The sequence below is a fragment of the Silene latifolia genome, chromosome Y (assembly GCF_048544455.1).
Source record: "Silene latifolia isolate original U9 population chromosome Y, ASM4854445v1, whole genome shotgun sequence".
Taxonomy (NCBI): Eukaryota; Viridiplantae; Streptophyta; class Magnoliopsida; order Caryophyllales; family Caryophyllaceae; genus Silene; species Silene latifolia.
Window position 1 is genome coordinate 423,489,420 of NC_133538.1, and position 14,651 is coordinate 423,504,070.

Below are 14,651 nucleotides of genomic sequence, written 5' to 3' on the forward strand. Positions count from 1 at the left end.
AGCAGAACTCTTATTTTCTTCTCCTTGTTTTAGTAGACAAAAACGCTTCCGAATGCTTAGCAAGCATGAATTTTGATATCATCATATATTTTTATCCAATTTTAACTCATTTAATTAAGCGCGCGTTAATTAATTTGAGTCTTTTAAAAAAGTGGAGACTTTAGCACCATCAGAAAATCATTATCAAAAGTTCGACTCTTTATAAGAGTTCGAAAAAAATATGTTTTCATCATGAGAAACTTTTGGTTGTTTTAATAATCGCTCAAAAAAGTCAATAGAGATTAGTAAAAGTCCGTCAGGATATTTTCTTACAAACACAAGTAGTTTGCATTTGTTGGATTTTGGGGCTTGAAAGTCGTTCGTAAAAGCTGTGTTTGTAAACAATTCTACTTCGATGCATGGTTTGGAAATTATAGTTGTTCATGGGTCATCCCGCCCATTAGGTCCGCCCGTCCAGCCCGCTTATTACGTGGGCTTGGACAAGTATTTTTTACCCGAAAAATTAAGAGGGCGGGCCAAGCCCAGACCACCAAGTTAAATGGGCGGGTATGGACATCAAGAAAATCTCGTGGGCCGGCCCATTAGGCCCGTTTATTATTTAAATCCTTTACTTTTACTCCTAAAAAAAAGACATTTTCAAAGAAAATTGTATCAATTTTATATGGATGTGGAACGCTAAAATAATAGGTAAACTATAACGGTTAAAATATAACGAAAATATTTATATATTGGGTAGCCTTATATATTTTAATTAATAAAACATCTAAATTGAAGTTTCGTACGGCCCATTAGCCCATGGGCCGCCCGACTTTTGACGAAAGGGCGGGCAAGGGCAAGAATAATTGGCCCATAATTAAGGCCCGACCCGCCCACTAAGGTCTTAAGGGCAACTTTTTCCTTCATAGCCCGGCCCATATCCGGCCCAAGCCCGCATTTGAACAGCTCTATTGGAAATAGAGAAATAGAAGATAATGTGCTTACTTGAGCATAATATGTAAATTTGAAAATAACCCTTAACTCCTTTGCGTAATTTGATGGAAAAAAAATCCAAAAGAAAACAAATGAGACCTAAATTATTATATTCATGAAAAAGGCACGACAAATCCCAACTTTTAAAGCAAACTATCTAATGTTATTATGGCAAGTGCTCTGTAATAAATAACCAAAGTCCTAACTCATCTCCTAACACAAATACATACACAACACACAACCCCTCGTTGGCTCTTCATCTCACTCAAGAACTCCTTAAAAAACCATGGTGTAAATTACATCTTCGGCGGATGAATTTCTCGAACGCTCAGTCCAATTATTCGCACCAATGTTGAATCTAACCGTTATTCAATGAAATACAGAAATTGTGATGGTAATTTGGTTCTTAAAGTTACTGATAACAAACAGTGCCTCAAGTTTAAAAACGATCAAGCTCAAGATGCAAAGAAGATGGAGAAGCTGAACAATATATTCTTTGCTCTGATGGCTCGAGGTCCTGAAGTCGATATAGATGAAGTAACTGGGAAAGAACAGGTGATAGAGGCACAACCATCCAAGAAAGGAAGAGATAATTACAATATTATAATTGCTATAACTAAAAGATACACAAAATAATATTCTATATATGCTACGTAATATATGCCATATATTCTGTACACCTTGTACTTCAGACTTCAGAGTACTCAAGTTGACATGATCGATGCCAATAATCCCACGATGCTTAATTCTTGAAAGAAAAAGAAAAATAAATAATTAGAAAACATACGGTTTACGCAAAGAAAACTATACAATGCAATAATAATAGTGTAAGAAAAATAATGTAAGATCACAAGTAAAAAGTAATATCTAAGTTACTCTTGATGAGAAATTATGTATCTTAACTCAAGTCCACAACCCCAACTTTCCAACCCTTTTGTTTAGCTTTGTCTAAAGCTTTTTGTGCGACTAATAATTAGGGATGGCAATTATGACTCAAACCGAACCGAACCCGAATCGAACCAAAGGAAATAATTCGATCCAAACCCACTCTTTAAAAATCCATTCCCGATCCACTATTTAAAAACCCTTATCCATATCCACTATTGAAAAACCCGAACCAAATCCAAACCCGATCCATTCATACCCGAACCCGATCCAAGTGAATATTATTGAAAATTTAGTTTTTATTAACCTTGAAATTTAAATTTTCTTATATAAGATTAAATTTTTATGCAGTCAAATCAAGTTTCGTATTAGGTTTTGGATTATGTAGTGGATCGGGTATGGATTTGGAGCGGGTATGAGTTTGAAAAAAGTATAATGGATCGGGTATGGATTTTAAAATTTTGGATATGGATCGGGTATGGATATGGATCTATAATCCAATAAGTAAGTGGATCGGGTATGGATCTTGCAAAACCCGATCCAACCCGACCCATTGCCATCCCTACTAATAATGTATGTCCAAATAAAAAAAGAGAATAAAATCATTAGAAAACATCAGAACTTCTATAGATTATACACATAAGGCTAGCCTACATACAATGTATATATGAGAGGGCATGTAGTCAAAAGCAAAGACTTGATCACCTGTAAGAATAAAAGTTCATTTAGGATAAGTTTCGATAAACCACTATACTTCTATTAATAGCAAATCTCTAAGTATACCGTAATATCCTCCTGGCATTAATTTATAACGAAATCAAACGACAAATAATGGGAGGAGCTTGCTCCATCAATTGTAAGTGAAATTTTACCCAGTACCTACTAAATTATTATGCATGCATGGGATGAGAAACCCTATTTGATAAAATAATAAGGAATGGCATAAAAACCGTAGATGTAATAAACTTATAATTTTAAAGCATAACAACAAAAAGATGTTAAATTTGTCGAATGAACTATTAAACCTTTGTAATTTCGTATACGGTTCATATTTCTACTATGAATTTTCTCTTTCGTTAATTAAATTTATTATACGTATGAAAACAACTACAATAATGACATTAGGCATACCGGTTACTCCTAGACATGTGGTCACCAACTTACCGTCAAAAAGGTGTCGTCGATGTTGCAATTTTTCAACTCATATCTTCCTGATTTCCTGAAAATCATAAAAAGTACAATACAAAAGTTAGATCTCATTAAGCGTGAGAAACAACGATTACTCCGTAAAGATTTAGACACATTCACAAAAATTAATTTCTGGGGATGGGGAATTGTAAAGCTAGCTAATGGGCAGACATGCATTCATAGAAGGATTTATATACTAATTCTTTGGTGAAGTTTTTGCTTAAATAGGGTCGAAACCCAAACTATTTAACAAAATAGTGCGGGTTTCAAACTATTTACCAAAAATGGGTCCACGTCATCAATTTCGATTTTTTTTTTTTTTTTTTTTTGAATTTCATAGCATGTCGCTGTCCTGGACAGCGAGAAGTTGGTTCCATGTTTAGGTGTTTGACAACCTACATTCGTCGTCTCCGTTCTCCTTACTCCGACCACCAAATAATGAAATACAACCACCATTCTCTTCTTCTCACTTCCCTTATCATATACACAAATTTGTTTGAGTTATTAGCTTCATGTTTTACCCAAAAAAATGACCCGCAATATCGCCGTTCACAAACAATTTATGTTGCTAGCTGCGAAAGCGAAACCGAAACCAAAATGGCTGAATTTTAAATGTTGCAACGTGATCGACGATTCTGAGTAAACTTCCCATGAAACAAAGCTGTACCTTCAAAGCTCACTGTAATTACTAAATACTGTATATCACTATCACCATAAATCCATAATTCCTACTGTATATCACTATCAATATAAATGGATTTCTCGAAACCGAAATAGTTAGTGAACGGCGATCTTGCGGATCATTTTTTGCGGAAACCATGGAGCAAATAACTCCAACAACCAAGTGTATATGTTAAGGGAAGTGAGAAGAAGAGAATGGTGGTTGTATTTCATTATTTGGTAGTCGGAGTAAGGAGAACGGAGACGACGAATGTAGGTTGTCAAACACCTAAACATGGAACCAACTTCTCGCTGTCCAGGACAGCGACATGGTATGAAATTCAAAAAAAAAATAAAAAAAATCGGAATTGATGACGTGGACCCATTTTTGGTAAATAGTTTGAAACCCGCCCTATTTTGTTAAATAGTTTGGGTTTCGACCCTATTTAAGCAAAAACTTCTTCTTTGGTAGCCATATTTCTAATCAATGTAGCTACGTAGGAGTAGAATTTTAGTTGCGCTACACTTTCTATACGGTTGGTTTATGACTATGATGTTATGAAATATTATCTTCATCGTCTATTATTATCTCTAAAACATGGTAATTAAAAAAATATTTTTGGTAGTATCGAAAATTTGGACTCTCTGTAATCGCTCGAAAAAAGCTTCCTTTATTAATATAGATAGATAGATATACTAGATTTAATGCCCGTGCGATGCACAGGCCAATTTGTAATGTTCTTATTTATGATTTAACCTATAATAATTGGATTATCAAGCACTTACGTGATTACGTCATATTATTTGGTTCTCTCTTAATAAAATAATCAATCTACTCGATTTGGTTTGTTTATTTGTTATTTTCCCTAATTATTTACTCTACCACATGTTTCAAACTCTCAAATTTAACTTAAGTTACACTGTACTCCCTCCATTCAACTCCACTTTACATGTTTGCTTTATCATGTTTGCCAACGCGACTTTTACGCGGTAAATATTTTTAATTACGTATTTGCAAAAATTATAAAAGTTAGATATTTTTAATGTACTCTTAAAGACGAATCAAATAAGGTCCCACATGAATATATTTTAACTTATGTATCGAGAAAAAATTGAAGTTGAATGTCCGCTTATGAATAGTGTGCAAAAGAAAAACCTGCAAAGTGGAGTTGAATGGAGGGAGTATAATGGAATGTAAGATTATCAAAGTGCAATATCACCAAGCGCTTATTGAAAAAAGAAATCAGAGTCTTGTAAGCTTAATCATATGAAATACGGAGTATATGAGTATGAGTTTTTAACATTGTCACCCAATAAAATCAAATAGTTAATCCTCTTGAATGGAAAAAGTACTGCAGTGTTACGAAACTGTACGGTAATGACTTTCGGAAAAAATCCAACACTGAGTGAGGGAGTGCGATAGACAGAAGTGAACACTTGATAGGTTACATGAATAGGATCGTATATGGAATTTATTGTGAGAGCAGATTGCAATTCGTATTGAAATTTGTAGTATAAAATCTAACAAACATTATCGTAAGTATGCATGTAATTATCTTTGTATTCAATTAGAACAAAACAAAATATGATCTTTCATTCTGGTCACACAATACTACTCACAAGTCACACATATCCGTCTTATAATATAAGATGGTCGATTTATACAAAGATTACTCTTTTCTCGATAGCAATAAATGAATAATTAACTTCTATGGCACAAACATTATCAATTTTATCATATAATATCCGTTGTATCTTCCCGGTTTTTCGTGGTATTAACGTGTATTTGCTCATTAAGACATGATACTCCGTATTACCATTGGGAAAGTGGAGGACGATCGAATTAATACTCAATTACTCCGTAATATGTAACCAGGAAATAAAGTGTGTTGTAAATAATGTATTGGAAAGTGCATTATATAAATAAATGATTTTTTTTGCAGCATAAATAAATGATAAGATGGGAGAACGTTAGGATTAACAACACGCAATTAATGGTGTAGCAAATAGAAATCCTCTCGAGATTCTTTAGCTTTTGGTGCAACAATCACAACTCCTCCGTAAGCCGTGGGTCTGCCTCTAACCAATACCACATTTATCAAATACTACTAAAATTAAAACTAAAAAAAGTTATTAATTGTTAAAAACAACTCTAAATCATTAGTTAGATAAAGTTATTAGTTAGAAAATTTTGAGTTACAATGGTTATTACCCTTTTTCGCTGTCTCAAAATTCCAAACAAATTTTTGTTATAGTAGATGACTTCATCAAAGAGACATCGAGTATTCCCATGCACTTCTACTCCTGAAATATTATTAAACAAACTCAAATATTAGTACATATAATCAAAAAAATTGGAAGATAGATTACATAATTAAATTGATTATATACAAATAATAAAAAGCGTATGCATGCTTTTATACTTTATCAATAAGTTCTAGTTGATTCGCAAACACCAAACTGCCTTTACGAAGGATTTAATTATTATATGATAGATATTAGGAGTTTTAGGCCTATTATAGTTCTTATCATAAGAGTGTACCAATTCATACGACATCTATAAATAGCAAGATAAATATTTAAATATATTAATTTATATTTTAACAATTTGAAAAAGTTGGAGTATACGTTCACTATGATTCTATTGATAGCAATGTTCTTCTTATTGTGAGAAACCTTTGCTATATAATTCCTCCGCAGTAGTTCAATTAGGATATAAACAGTAGCAAATTTTACACAAATAACATTATACCTCAAGTGGTATAATAGCATCATACAACCAAGTTATATCTTATCGAGCTTATGTGTAATTTTTTTGAGCTTTCTTAAAGTTAATTTTTTTATGTTTAAGTGAGTAGCTCAGAAATTTTAGAGTATAGCTCGACATCTTTAAAACAAAACTCGAAAACTTTATTATATAGCTCGAGTTCTAGAGCATACAACTGGGTACAACTGGTTGTATGATCTATTAACTGCAAATTTTATCATAAACAACAATTGTAGCAAATTTTATCTTTTCTATATTTATTTTGTAACCTCTAATTATAAATCTTTAAACCAATTAAACTTATTTTAGCGTTTTTAAAAAGATGGACTCTCTGTAATCGCTCGAAAAAAGCTTCCTTTAATAATATACTAGATTTAATGCCCGTGCGATGCATGGGCCGTATTGTAATATCTTATGATATATGATCCAGTAATATCTAATTACCAATAAACTTAAAGAGTTCATTTCGACTGATAGGAACTGAATTATTTAACTCGATTGAACTGAATGAAGTTGAGCTAAACTGAACTGAATAAAGTTGAGCCGAACTAAAAACTCAACTGAATGAAGTTGAGATGAACTTAATAGAGTTGAGCTGAATTGAAAGGAGATGAAGTAAGAGTTGAGTTGTGAAAAGATAAGCTGAACTGAACAGAACTGAACTGAAATTGCCTGAAATCAAGGTAGAAAGAATAGGGTTAGAAATTAAATCAAAAGAGAAGGGTCTTAATCTTTGAAGAGATGAGCTGGACTAAACTAAACTTGAATAAAGTAGAACTGAACTAAAATGAGCTGAAATTAAGTCAGAAAGTCTTAATTTGTGACGAGATGAGTTGAACTGAATTGAACTTAACTCAAATGTGGTGAAATTAAGTCAAAAGAAGAGGGCATACGAATTAATTTATCACTCTTCGATATTTTTTTTTTTGTGAAATTATTTATTTGTTCTTAGATAATATATGATCTCATAGCATGAATCATTACCAATTAATTAGTTCACAAAGTGTTGCTATAAGGCGTGAATGCAGTAAGTGGATTATCTGATGTAGTGCATCCGATGTTATAGTTTTTGAGCATTAATATGAAGTTTTTGAGTTTTAATCTAAAATTTTTGAGTTTTATTTTAAAGTTTTTGAGTTTATTTACTTAAACTTTAATCTAAAAAAGTTACATTATAACTCAAAAAAATTACATATAAGCTCAAAAAGATTTGATTTTTGACATCATAAAACTAAAATGTAATTTAAAAACTCTATAATACTCGAAAAAAATACACAAAAACTCAAAAAGTCATTAAATATGATGTAGTACATCCGATGTACAATCTTTTTTCTCGCGTGAATAATAAGAGGCTATATTTACACCATGCAATTAGTTTTTTTTTCTTAGTTTTTCTTTCCCCTTTATTTTGCTAATCTTACTGATTCAAGTAAATGAGTTTATTTGATGTTATAACAAATTGCCCACATTGAAAATATACGATTAACGAATTTGTTTTGGCTATTTGCTAGGGGATACGTTGGCTTTTATTCTAATTCCTATTCTTATACAAACAGTATGACTATGCTTAGAATGGACAGAGTTTTATCCAAAGCTATAAATAATGTTTTATAGCAAATTATCCAACGGTTTTACTTACATGTGAGTTATGCCACTTAAGTATTGGCATTTGAATCCAAAGAAAATTGTAGGTTAACATCATAGAATCGTTAACCAATTCTTAATATTTTATGTAGTGAACCATATTACTATATCTTAACAATATCTCCATATGTACGAATAACCACACATTATCATCTCCTACATAAATACACTCATGAGTTTCATTATCTCTAAGTGCCTAAATATCGATTTTTTTGTTGAAATAATGCTTCAAAAATCATTCTCATTTAATTGGGTTCGGAAATAAACGATTTCTTATTTAGGGTCCACATAGGCACAATTTTCATGCGGGCCTAAGGGCGTAGAATCACCATTTCGTATGGTGACTTACTTTTAGAAATGTTATATCGTATGGCGTTTCTTGGACATCAATTATTTTTCGCCTACCGTTTGTTTAATTTTTCTCAATTCCTAATGTTTGGCTTTACTTTCCTCCAATCTCGACACTCACTTACTCCCTCACGACGACCCCTCTCCGGCGACCCATTCGGAGCGACTCTAGTTGTTGTTGTTGTTGTTGTTGTTGTTGTTGTTGTTGATGATGCTTACTCCGTATATATTATCGGTTTTCATTCAAATGATAATAAACTTAATATATTACTGTGTATATATAGTTGCACTACAATAGGAATAGGAATACTTAATAATCTAGAGAAAAGTATGAACATTTTGCATCGAAGGAAGTGAATCCAAGCGTTGGGAGACTACTACTTGTTGTAAACATTTGAATGCTTTGTTGTAATGAAGAAATCCCATGAACCAGAACTCGAACTTGTCTGTTGTCACTACTCGTACATATTTATGTGTAGGGTTCTTCGTGTTCTCACTTCTAATTACTCCTTTCAGTTTCGTCAGTGGCCTGGGTCTGCAATATTCAACACGTTCACGTTAATTTTAGAAATATAGGGCGGCTGACAAACGACATCGAGAAGCCCTCCTCTTCTTATGATCTCACGCTGAAGATTCGTCTGAATACTTATCGATCTTAGCTCCTATGCTTAGCAAGCTTTCTTCTTACTATCATATTCCAATAATAATGAGTACAGAGTACATCTCACGACTCAAACAACAAAACAATGAACTGTAACTTTTCCAAAAAAAAACGTAACATACCAAGCTTAATTATTGCCCGAAGATACTGGCACCAGTTTCAGAGATTGCGCATTACGTACATGAATATTACGATATTATACCGAAATCATAATAATATTCTCCAACATATATTAGCTTGACCGTTGACCAGTGTTCTACTCAAAAGAGTCGTTCTCTTCTTCCTATTGTAGAAGGAAATATCCTCCATATTTCACTCTTCATTAAGCAATCAAGTAGGTGTATATTGTGTCTATTATTTCCGTAAATATGTGCTAACGTTTTGTGTATATATAGCCTTGTATTCAATTGGAATAATCAAACAATTCTTCATATTACTCACATATATTTTCGCTATCAATTCGTTTTTGGTATCAGAGCTAGGGTATTTTTTCCTTTTTTTTATTCCCAATAATGACTATCGACTCCGAGTCTCCGACTACTCGAAATCCGCACGAAAGAAACTTACTCCTCTCTCACTTTTTAACAATGATATTCCAAGTCTCAATACTACCAACATTCTATTGAACGACAATATTTATGATGAATGGGTAAGAAGTCTTCGTCTTCCTTCGCGTGAAAAATAAACTCGGATTCCTCTCTGGCCGTGGAAACAGTGGTCCTGTTCGTGCCAATGCAATGGCAGGTAGTGGCTCGTCCTCATCTCATCGGGTAGTTTTAAATGAGTTCGATCGAATTGATTTTAATTTGCTGACATCTGCCGAAGTGAATGAGCTTTCTCAGTCATGGCATTCTCGCAATTCTGCTCCTCAAAACATCGAAAGGCTCTTTGGTGATATCTCTTCGTTGTCTTGGATTATTGATATGGTGCGTCTCACCATATATCGGGATGCATAAATCATTTCTCGAATATTCGGGCTATTATGCCATGCTCGGTAGGGATCCCTGATAATGATTTAACAGTAGCTACTCAATGTGGCGATATCGTCTTATCATCTCAACTTGTGCTAAAGGACGTCCTTTTTGCTTCTAATTTAACCTGCAATTTAATTTCCATCTCTTGTTTATTACGCGATGACAGTTTTAACAATCCAATTTACTCACAAACTTTGTCTTATCATATGAATCTCAACAACCCGTTTCTGCCATAATACATAATTGAGCTGCAAAGAAAGAAAAACAAAGGAAGCAATTAATGTCAATACTATGAGCAACTAAAAAAATCCGGTCGAACAATAAATAGAAAGAAGTTGAATGACAATCAAGCAAGGGCTTTGAATATATTTATAGCTTTCGAGATAATATATTGGAGACTCAGAGTCGTATCAAACTTCTTAAACATAAATCCTAATTATGGTTAGTTATAAACACTATCTTTTTGTTATTTTTATTACAAAATTGTATTTACGTAGCTTACAAAGTCTGAAGTCGTTCGGGAAAGTTGGAGTCTCTATAATCGCTCAAAAAAAGCTTCCTTTATTAATATAGATAGATAGATAGATAGATAGATAGATACTAGATTTAATATCGCACGGGCCACTTGTAATATTTTGTCTTTTGAAACACCGTTGAACGTCACGTTATAAAATAACCATTACAAATGTCGACTCCCATATACAAAGAAGCTCGATGCGAACTCCAACTTCAAACTGACTAAATTACGTATCCTAATAAATACATTTCTAATTCTAATTCACTAATAAAAGTACTACTCGAATAGTTTAAACTGATTCTGGTACATTTCACTGATAACGCTCGATCTCAAACCAGTCATTAAGTGCTCATACTTCAACCAGTCATTATGTGCTCGTAGTCCATATACATTCTTAGTTTGATACTGTTATCGTGTTGTTGTTTCTTGATAATACCTGAACACTGATTATAAAAATTTAGGGCATGAATTATCAACAATAAACTTAAAATAACGGTAACCAAAAATAAATCTGTTGCTCATACAACATGAATAATCATGCAAATAAATAAATAAATATAAATATAATCTAATAATCTAATAAAACTCGTAAATTACAACTCCTACCAAAAATAGTAGCTTAGATAATGTAATTTAAACATTGGTCCTAATTAACCCTAATCAAAAATCATGTATGGAAAAATATACTCTTATTACATAGGAGTGTACTTTAAGAGTCCTTCAATAATCCGCTCTTTACCAATTTCTGTCTCGTAGGAATATTAGGAGTAACTTCTTTATCTTTTTTTTCGTATTTTAGTAGTGTAAGCATTCTCCAACTCAATAGTTACACTATGTGTAGAGTCCTTCTTTGACTTACGTTTTCTGTAATGGTAGTATCAGGGGTCGTTTGGTTCGCTAAGGGAATCGAAGTTCCAAGGAATTGAGAGATCCCATAATTTTATAAATCACATGAAATGGGAAAAAGTTGTTTGGTTGGAATGTGGGAAGTGAATTCCACAGGAATTTCCAGTTACCTAGGGGGCCTAGGTAAGCAACTTCCCACATCATGGAGGAATTGAAGTTCCTATGGAACTTCAATTCATGTGATTTGGGGCAAACAAACAACTCCTCCATTTTGCAAATCCCATGAATTATAATTCATGTGTTTTAGAATGGGTAACCAAACAACCCCTCATGCTCTTCTCGCGGCATTTTAGAGCGTTGATGGTTCGATTCCTACATAAGACTATCTTCTTTATTTAATTTTTGATTGTTTTCCTTATTGTGCGTAGAGGTCACTCGGAACTCACATGTAGTCGGTACTTATCTCGTGTGTTTCTTCCGCCTCTTAGATAGTGTTTATTTACTACTTCGTACGTACTATAATACTTTGTCGGTTTGTCCACAACACTTCTTAATACGGATACCCGTGCTATATTTTTACAGATAAAACTTATGTATATTGTATATAGCACAAAATAGAAAGCAAAACAAATGATTAATTTGAGGATTACAGTGACGAAGTTGTATTTATATAAATAAACAAATGTCTAGTTCAAGGAGGCAATTTAAGCATATGGAGCCATGGAGGAGTGAGTTCATACTTCTCAAATTCTCATAGAACAAAAGTTTAATATATATGATTCTCTAACTAATACTCTGTACTCCCTAAGCCGTAGTTAGGTTGAAAAAGGGGGTAAGTAAATAAGGCTGTAGTTAGGTCGAAAAAGGGAGTAAGTAAATAAGTTACTCCCTCTTAGTGATATGTATCTTCCCCTCTAATATATGTGAGGAGTATTTTATTGAAAGGGGAAGATTGATAAAACTTGGAGAGAGTATAGTATACACCGAAACATTGATGTGTTTTGATCATAGTGAAATTCTGATAGGGTTGATTTTCTGTAAAGCCCTTTTACACGATACAATAAAAAAAATTCATCACCATATTTATTTCAATGGAGATAAAAAAAATTGCTCTAACGGCAACAAAGAATTAGTTTTGCTCAACTACTCTTGTTTAAGATTTGAGTTTGTGTGTAGCTCTTAGTAAAATCAGTTTTATATCTATTGAATTATATATAAAATTGATTTAAAATAGTGTTGCAGAGAGAGAAAAAGTGGGTACTTTGTGAGGTAAAATGGTATCCGTCACTCCAAAGCGGATATTGATATCACGGTCACAAATGAGAATTTGTGACAGTTTGAAGCAATAGACTATAATGATGTAACTTATGAATCACTTTATTAGCGAAAGGCATGGGATTAAGAATATTTGAATTCACTCTAATAATACAAATCAACGCTTCTTTATCTCATCTATCATTGTGGTCATCTATCATTGCGGTCTTGTGGAAAGTGTAACAAAATTTCGTGATACGATCATACAAACATAATTAGACACTAATTGTAATTGTCATAGACAGACCATTCATAACAATAGATAGAATAACCAAACGGACTAATATGAACATTGTATAAAATCTTAGATACGTTAACAATAAAGCGATGTAAGTAATGGAGACGGAGAAAGTTGTATTCCATTCATGTCTTAATGAATACTCAATGTGAAATACGGAGTACTTACAATATGTCTTCCCTTTTCGTCATATTCTTTTCACATCCACTAATCTTCAGAATTAAGACATTATTTGTACAAATCATCCATCTATGAATTCAATCATCTCATACGCTCAATTTACGTTGTACCTGAAAATCCAATCCAAATTATTAGTATAAAAGCCGATGACTTTATATTTGTGCTTAAGAGATAACTTGTTAGAGCATAAAATACAGGTAATATACATATACTGATATACGTACATAATCTATATAAGAAAAAAAAAGGAAGTCAACTAAGCTTGCAACTAAGATTAAGAATTAAGAATTAAGAATAAATCATAAATCCTAAGATTTGGGTTATGCGTGTGTGTATTAGTGTATATATATATGGTCTTCCTGTTGCTTTGTTAAAGTTTGAAATCTCTTGAACTTCTTTTTGTTTTTTTATTGATCTTAAGTTTCATAGTTTAGCTGGGATATTGTTATTAAATTCTTATCATATTTCATTTATTTATCTAATATTACTAAATATAAAATTAGATAGTTTGTAAAAGCTGGAGACTCTGTAATCGCTCGAAAAAAGCTTCCTTTATTAATATAGATAGATAGATAGATAGATAGACTAGACTAGATTTAATGGGCCACCTATAATATTCTTTCTTTTAAACCACGTTAAACATTTTTAAATAACCACCGTAAACACTCAAGGAAGGTCCAACATCATGTAAAACTCCCATCAAACCATTATCTCAACCCCACTTGATACTGACAAAAAGTTTAGAACCAAATAGGAAATGAATGGATGAAGATCTTGAGGTAAAGACCTAAACATTAACCCTTTAAAGTAATTAAAGTAAACATATAGGTAAGTACTCCATCTCTATCATACTTTAGAATCATTTGTCATTATAATACAAATGAAATTCAATAATGGTCATCAAAGCTCTAAACCTGATACAATGTGTAAGGGTCACCTTGTTTTTTACTATATAATATACCCGGCCCTTTGTTTCGGTTATTTATTTACATATTCTATTTTGCTGGGCATTTTGATTATACACACTCAATTTAGTTCACTTGTCATCTAATAAGGTAAACAATTAATCGAAACGGAATGAATAGCTACTATTATACGATTTGTCAATTTAAGCACATAACGGAATGACTACTTTATTTGTAGTAATTCTTATGCAAGGCCGTGGTCGTATTTTAAAATATCTATCATAGCATTGGTTATAACTTTCTATTTGTTGTTCCCGTTTAAACTTCATGTAAAGCCATTCAATTACTCAATACTAAATCAACATAGCTATAAGTTACGTATAAGTAATAAGTTAAGAAATCAATTACTCCCTCTATTTTTTTATATATGACTTTCTCATATTTTGAGACACCCCTTTTCTCTTCAATATCTCTTAAAATATAAGATTAAATAGTATGATATGTATACCCATATGAAAGAGTTTTTCGTAAGGAATTTAATGGTACAATTTTTAT

The 14,651-nt window shown here is 32.5% G+C and overlaps 1 pseudogene; it reads left to right on the forward strand.

Moving 5' to 3' along the window:
- Positions 1-1,255: 1,255 nt before the first annotated feature.
- LOC141632475 (signal recognition particle 9 kDa protein-like) lies at positions 1,256-1,605 on the forward strand (annotated as a pseudogene).
- Positions 1,606-14,651: the final 13,046 nt, after the last annotated feature.